Source organism: Oryctolagus cuniculus, chromosome 3, assembly GCF_051225735.1.
Source record: "Oryctolagus cuniculus isolate XC-2025 breed Fujian yellow rabbit chromosome 3, ASM5122573v1, whole genome shotgun sequence".
NCBI classification, from domain to species: Eukaryota; Metazoa; Chordata; class Mammalia; order Lagomorpha; family Leporidae; genus Oryctolagus; species Oryctolagus cuniculus.
The window spans coordinates 99,808,292-99,816,000 of NC_142869.1; the positions used below are offsets into that span (position 1 = coordinate 99,808,292).

Sequence of the window (7,709 nt, forward strand, 5' to 3'; positions counted from 1 at the left end):
TTACACAGTGCTGGAAAAGTTTTCTTTATTTAAGTGCTTGACTGAGAAAGGAAGATGGCTATCTTTAGATATTCTGGTATTCACATAGATGCAGTTATATCAAGGTTTAATACATGGCACTCATCTTTTCAGCCTGCATAGATACATTAAAGGTGTGGCACGTAGCTGTGTCACTCTACCAAATTCTGACTTCACAATACACCTTTAAAAAGAGCTTATATTGATCATCAAACACTGCTATTGGGTAGAGTCCACACTAGTAAATTTGTTCTCTTAAAGGTGCTTTCGGAAAGCTACAGTTGTCACTTCCTGAAAACAAATTTCTATATTCCACCAGGCATGTCTGTATAGGGTCTGAATTCATGCTATAGACCATGTTCAGTTTCTTTCTTGTGAACATCCTAAGTTTCGACAACTTAGAATGTATTGTTAGCTCCTGTTTGTATGCTTAGATAGTACTTGCTCAGGCACTTAAAATATCACTAACAGAAGGGAAGTGTATGCGAACATGCAAGGAATTGGGCAAGCAACCAAACCATACAAACAGGAAAGAAAAAGAAATATCAAGTCTGAGGTTAGACATATTACTGTGATGACAGATGGGAGGTAAAGGATCAGTTCAATTACTGCCACAAACCAGGTGAGAAATGATGATATCCTGAATTAAAGCTGGGATTTTAGGAGATGCAGTGAAGAGAGCCAACTTGAGATTAATTTTTATTATCAAATTAAATATAAGGCATGAGGAAAAAGGGAAAACCTAGAATATTACGAGATTTCATTCTTATCCATATAAATTTGTTCATTCCCCCCCCCCTTGTCGCTAGAGTATCATGTTTTATTAAGAGATGGCACAGGTTTAGGGTACCATATAGAGATCAACTTGACCTCATTAACCCAATGTATGCTGTGTAAGACCAAAAGAAATTATAGTCACATGAAGGGGATCAACTTGAGGCACTAAATAAAATGATGCAATGAAGCTAAATAAGTGTAATGCACTCTGCTTGTCCTTTCTACTCTGTTTGGTTATTCAGGGGAACATTTATTTGTGAGGAATACTAACACATTTTTTGCTGCAAGTATTTACTGCCAGCTTACATTTATACCCTTTTAACCAGTAATGGATCAAAAAGAAGGTTTTGGGAACAATAAAAATCAATCAGAATTTGTGTGAAACCCTGATTCCTTCACATGAATTTTGCAAGTTAAATAGATTAGCCTTAGGGTGCAGCCATGGTGTTCTGCCTTCGCCTGTGTCTGGGCCACGGCAGCGGAATTACAGACATGAAGCTACTTTTCTAGCCCACCTTAGAGAAGAATGCTGACACACTAGTTGGCATGGTTCCAGTAGACTACCTTACAAAACACTTCAAAGAATTTATTTTGTAAAAACAACAAGGGAGGATCTGGAGTTTTCCATTTGGATCAACAACTTCAAGTTCTTACCATGGCCAACTAAGAGAAGACGAAAGTGGTTCTCCTTGCTTGTGGTTCCTTTAATCCTATAGCCAACATGCACCTCAGATTGTTTGAGCTGGCCAAGGTCTCCTTGAGTGGGACAGGATAATATAAAGTTGTCAAAGGCATCATTTCTCTGGTAGGTGATGCCTATAAGAAGAAAGGACTCATCCCTGCCCACCACCAAGTTGTCATGGCAGAGCTGGCCACCAAGCCCTCAGAATGGGTGGAAGTTGAGATCTGGGAAAGCCTTCAGAAGGAGTGGGTAGAGACTGTGAAGGTGCTGAGACACCATCAAGACAGGCTGGCGGTCAGCCACTGTGATCAGCAGCAGAGCTCACCTGTGCTGGAGAGGCCAGGGCGAAGAAGAAGTGGGCAGGCCAGAGACCAGGTTCCATTCATAAAAAACCCCTGGAGCCAAAAACAAAAGGTGTGCCAAAGGTGAAGCTGCTGTGTGGGCCAGATTTACTGGAGTCCTTCCGTGTTCCCATTCTGTGGAAGAGTGAGGATATCGCCCACACTGGGGCCGACTGTGGGCTCATCTGTGTTACTCGGGCTGGAAATGATGCTCAGAGATTCGTCTGTGAATCCGATGTGCTGTGGAAGCACCGGAGCAGCATTCACCTGGTGAACGAGTGGATCACCAACAACATCTCACCCATGAAAATCCGGAGGGCGCTCAGAAGGGGCCAGAGCATTCGCTGCTTGGTACCAGATCTTGTCCGAGAATATATTGAAAAGCATGATTTGTACAGCTCGGAGAGCGAAGACAGGAATGCCGGGGTCGTCCTGGCTCCTCTGCAGAGAAACACTGTAGGGGCACAATCGCGGGGAGTCTACAGCATGATAGCTTCACCTTTACTTTTGGGATTTGACACAGTTTGCATGTTAGTAAACTGCGGAAAGGAACTGCGATCCTATTTCACAAACTAAAGTGTAGAAATTTAATGAAAATCAGGAGTAAATTAATTAAAGTCATAACTTTTTTCCTTTAAAAATAGATTAGCCTTAGATGAGGGTCTTCCCAAGCTATTTTCATATGGGATAACTTGGATTTTCACAAATAAGCCAGTTTAAGATTGCGTAGCGAGAGGAGTCTCTTTTCTTCCCCATAGCTGTGCATTGAAGTAAGCAATTGTGTCTATTAAAAATGCAAGTATAGAAATTTCAGACCTTCCAGCTGCCCATAGCATTGGTAGGTGTCTGTATGCTCACCTCCAGCAGCCTGTCTTGATGGTGTAGCTGGTGCTCAGTCCCATTTCTCATGCAATATCACTAGTCTGAGTTCTGACAGTGTGTACTGTTTATGATTCTTCCAGTACCATGACACCTTTTTTTTTAAAAAAAATTGCTTGTGGTTTCTCACATCAGAAAGAAAGATATTTTTTCCTAGTGAATGGAAATTTTGGGGTAGGATTTTGATAATTAATCTTTCACTCTTACTTTGTGCTAGGAGTAGATCCATAACACTTTGAAAATATTTTTAATTTCAAAGCGGATCATCCACATAGCATATTCTTTTTCCAGCAATGGTAGGTTTATCAGTGAACTTTTATTTTTTTCCCTTAGGTCATGACATTTTTATTTAGATATTCCTAAAATGCATTTATTGTGAGATAAAAGTGCAAGAGGTTTTGCAATATGTTTCTGAATTTTACCTTTCTAACTGGATGGTGGTTGTTGTCATGCTTGCTATTCAGAAATGGATTGAACTCTTTGAATCAACCAATGCATTCACTAATTCACTCAATTTTATTTCTTAGGCTCATTAGAATCTTTCTATATAATTCCTTTGAACTATAGTATTTCCAAGCTTGTGTATTATTATTTATTTTTAAAGGTTTTATATATTCAGTGTTATTTACTTGAAAAACAGAACAAGAGAACAAGAGCAAGAGAGAGAGTGTGTGTGTTATCTTCCAACAACCAATTCAATCCCCAAATGCCAGCAACAGCTGCGATTGGGCCAAGTCAAAGCCAGAAGCCCGGGACTCCATCTGGATCTTCCACATGGATGGCAGAAACCCAAATACTTGAGCCACCACCTGCTGCCTCTCAGGGTGTGCCTTAGGAAGAAGTTGGATATGAAGCAGAATGGCCAAGACTTGATTCAGGCAATCCAATATGAGATGTGGGCAGGCCCATAATCCTGCTGTCAGTGTTACAGCTTTATCTTAAACATATCCCATGTCTGTATCTTATAGAATATTATTTAAACATCTTTTGCATTTTCAGAAATGTGCTATTACTTTCTTTCCATATTGTTTGTCAGGATTTTAAAGAACATTTCAGAATCTATTTGGACTCACTCTGGCAACGAGAAGGAAGCTTCCCTAAAGGGAAACGTGAAGCTCTAGTCTCCCTTGAGTAAATCCCTATGGAATACAGAATGCTGATGGGCAGCGGCTAACCTGAACACTTGAATTCTTTCAGCCCATGGTTCCTGAGTCCCACAAATTCCCAGGCTGACTTCAAAACCATGTATTTCAGAAATGCCAGAGGTGTCAAATGTGATGATAATTGGCATTTGAGAAATAGCCTGACCCTGGAGAATGCAAAGAAAACCTATCAAGTGTCTACCATTTGTGAAAAGCACTTTTTGAACTCTCTTTATGTTGCTAGGCTTATGCCTCCAGAGTTTTTGTTGGCTGTTGCCCTTTTACCCTTGAACATCTCAAGTGAGAGACAAAAGAAAATTATAGTTTTTCTCTCTCGTATTAGCAATTTAGGAATGTGCAGCATTCTACTGCTGAGCTTTATAGAAGTTCTACCTTGTGCAGCAACCAAATGAGCCTCCAGGAACTAAATCTAATAACAGCAACCCCCGGATGACTGAAAGTACCCCTACCTTCCTCTGCTATTCATGGTGCCCTACTAGTAGCTGGCACAAAGGCATGATGTCATGCGAGGACTCTTCCCTGGAATTATCAGGAGGCATAGTGTCATTTTTATGACTATTCAAATCATCATTTCGACATCAGGGTTGTCCCAATAACTCTATCTTCATTATATGAGTGCATTCACCTTTGGTGATGGTTCATAACTTCTGTCCACATGAACAAGAATTCTGCAGTTGGTTCAGAGTAACCAGATCTTAAAGGTAAAGTATAAATTATGATGTGTCATGAAGTACTGGAGTTTTTTTCTGAAACCTAAATGAGATAATAAATAACAGATGAAATGCAATGACTTAAGAATAAATGACTGAATGGGGATCTGAATTTCCAATTAGATTCAGATAAGCATGTAAAAATTTGGTATTGGAAACTTTGTTTAGTCTGGCTCTAGGTCAATTCTATTACTTTAATAACTCCATGTGGTGTGTAAATTTATGTGCACATTTGTGCACTGTGTGTGTGTGTGTGTTGGGGAAGGATTTTAATGGCTAGATTTTTGGCAGACTTATTAATAGTGCATAACTTGTCATTGATTTGACAACTCATTGTCTAAAGTATAACCCCTTCTATTATGCTGATGACACATGGGGCAATTGTGAATTCTCCCCACTTACATTCAATTAGTGTTTTAGAAATAAACATTATATTCTCCTTTGATAAATGGCATAGGAGTAATCAAACTAGTAGGAGAAGCCTCTCCAAGTGCTATTTAGAATGTAACCTGATTAAATACTAATCAAAACATTTAATAGCAACCTTCTCTGATTGTCAAGACCTCCACATTAGAAGCAAACACAAAAATAACTACACAGGCTCTGCTTGTGGTAGGTAGAACAATGACAAACTCCCCCATCACAGAGATGTTTATGATACAGCCCCTGGAATATGTGAATATGCTGTCCTTACTCAGCCATCTTCACTTTCAAAAGGGATTGTGAGCCGGCACCGCGGCTCACTATCTAATCCTCTGCCTGCAGCACCGGTACTCTGGGTTCTAGTCCCGGTTGGGGCGCCGGTTCTGTCCCAGTTGCTCCTCTTCCAGTCCAGCTCTCTGCTGTGGCCCAGGAAAGCAGTGGAGGATGGCCCAAGTGCTTGGGCCCTGCACCTGCATGAGAGACCAGGAGGAAGCACCTGGCTCCTGGCTTCGGGATCAGCATAGTACGCTGGCCGTAGCGGCCATTTGGGGGGTGAACCAACGGAAGGAAGACATTTCTCTCTCTCTCTCATTCTCTCTCTCTCTGTCTAACTCTGTCTGTCAAAAAAATAAAATAAATAAATAAAATTTAAAAATAAATAAATAAAGGGACTGTGAATATAAACCTCAAGGTAGAGAGAGTCTCCTGGATTATTTGATTGACTTAATGTTATCACGAGTTCTTAAGAATGGAGAGCTTGTCCAGGCTGGGCTAGAAAAAGAAGGGAAGGCTCAAATCTGTAGAGAGTCTGCATTGTCACTGAAGATTTGACAATGGAGGAAAGAGGCCATCACTCAAGGCATCCAGATGGCTTCTACAAGGTGGGAATGGCTCTTGGTTGACATCCAGGAAGATGATAAGAATTTACAATTACGAGAAATTGAATTGTCCTAAGAACTGGCATGAACAAGAAAAGGGAATCAAAACCCTATAGTTCCAGGAAAGACAGAAGCCCTGTTGCCACCTTAAACAAGCCCATGACACATGTGTTGAGTTTGTACCTGCAGAAATAGATGATAATACACCTCTATTGCTTAAGCCACTAAATTTGTGGAAACTTGCTTTGATAGCAAAAAGAAACTATATACAATATTACACAGCAGGCATCTGTCTATTTTATTTATTTGTACCTAAATATCTGTATCTATATTGGTCTTTACGATGTTTTTTAAACCTTGTAGCATGACACCAACTAATAAGTCTCAGGAATTTCTTTGTAATAAGGGCTGAGCGAGAGGAGAGAACCAGAAAGTGGTGTCCTGGCTCTCACTACACTGCAAACACAGTAGTAGACCTTTTTATATGTCATTTGAATAAAGGACCATGCTATTCATAAAAAACTAAAAACTACTGTTATATTGTAATTATTTTATTAAAATCAGTTAAAAAAAACAGAAAATGAGAGTTCTGTTTCTATTGATGCGAAATATGGTTCTCATAACCTTGATATGCTCAAGTCAAAAGTGACAATAAGATAAATTTAAAAAAGGAAAAATTGTAATTCAAATTCAAAATTCTCATTGGGCATAAACTAATCAACACTATGTTCAATGCAAGGGGAAAGAACAAAATAAAGAAATGCATGAAATGCTTGAAACATATCAGCAAAGTTCACATCAAAGATCTGATATGCAATTAGAAATTACAAAATATTTTAAGCTCCTGGGAAGACAGTCCCCCACATTAAAACATGTTGGCTATCACTTGCATAAGAATGTGAATGAGAGATATCCAAAGAAACGTTTCTTTCAAAAGAAAGGGTTTCAGGATCCTATGGGGAAGAGTGTAGCAGGGAGACAGATAATATCACTGTTTCTAAGGCTCACGGGAGGGAGAATGGGCTCTGGACCATAAATTATCCACACTTTATAGTATCTCTATCTGTTAAGAAGAAAAATAAATCATGTCCTTATGAGCCACTGGTACTGTTAGCTTCTATTCTAACAACAGTCTTTCTAGTAACGATTGACCTTCACTTGTAGGTCATGCTTGAGGGATTGAAAATGCTGATTAGCCTATGGAAACTCAATAGTAATAATTTTTATTATAAATAGACTTTTCTCTTCTCTCTCTCTCTTTCAATGGAAAGACGGAAGCAAGGAAGGAAGGAATATATAGGTATATAGGTGCATAACTATATGTGTTATACATATGTGTGTATATGTACAAGCATACATATACTGCCTCTATGTCTTTTTCAAGTTGCATATCATGATATAATAAAGCTCTAATGCCCTAAGCCATCCACTGAATGCTCTGAATTAATTTCTCATGTATGTTTCTAAAATGCTACTCATCAGAACAGCTAGGAAAATAGCCATGCAAAATATTTTCTCTGTTCTATGGAACTCCAGTTGAGAAGCCTCAATTAAATTGATTGACTAACATGCTACTTGCTACTCAAATAACTCTAGTTTCCTAGTCTTAAAACTTAAGGCAAGATGATAAATTGTAATGCTCATACTAAATCTTTGTTGGCAGCCAGTTTGCTTTCTTATATATTCCTGCCTCCTTTATAGAAGGTCCCCAATTTAAAGTGGTTTGACTTAATTTTTTTAAAAAATTGCTTTTTTTTTTTAATTTGAAAAGCAGAGGGGGAGAGAGAGAGAGAGAGAGAGAGAGAGAGATCTCCCGTCTGCTGGTTTACTCCCCAAAT

The 7,709-nt window shown here is 39.1% G+C and overlaps 1 pseudogene; it reads left to right on the top strand.

Moving 5' to 3' along the window:
• Positions 1–1,402: 1,402 nt before the first annotated feature.
• LOC149127441 (nicotinamide/nicotinic acid mononucleotide adenylyltransferase 1 pseudogene) lies at positions 1,403–2,394 on the top strand (annotated as a pseudogene).
• The last annotated feature ends 5,315 nt before the right edge of the window (positions 2,395–7,709 follow it).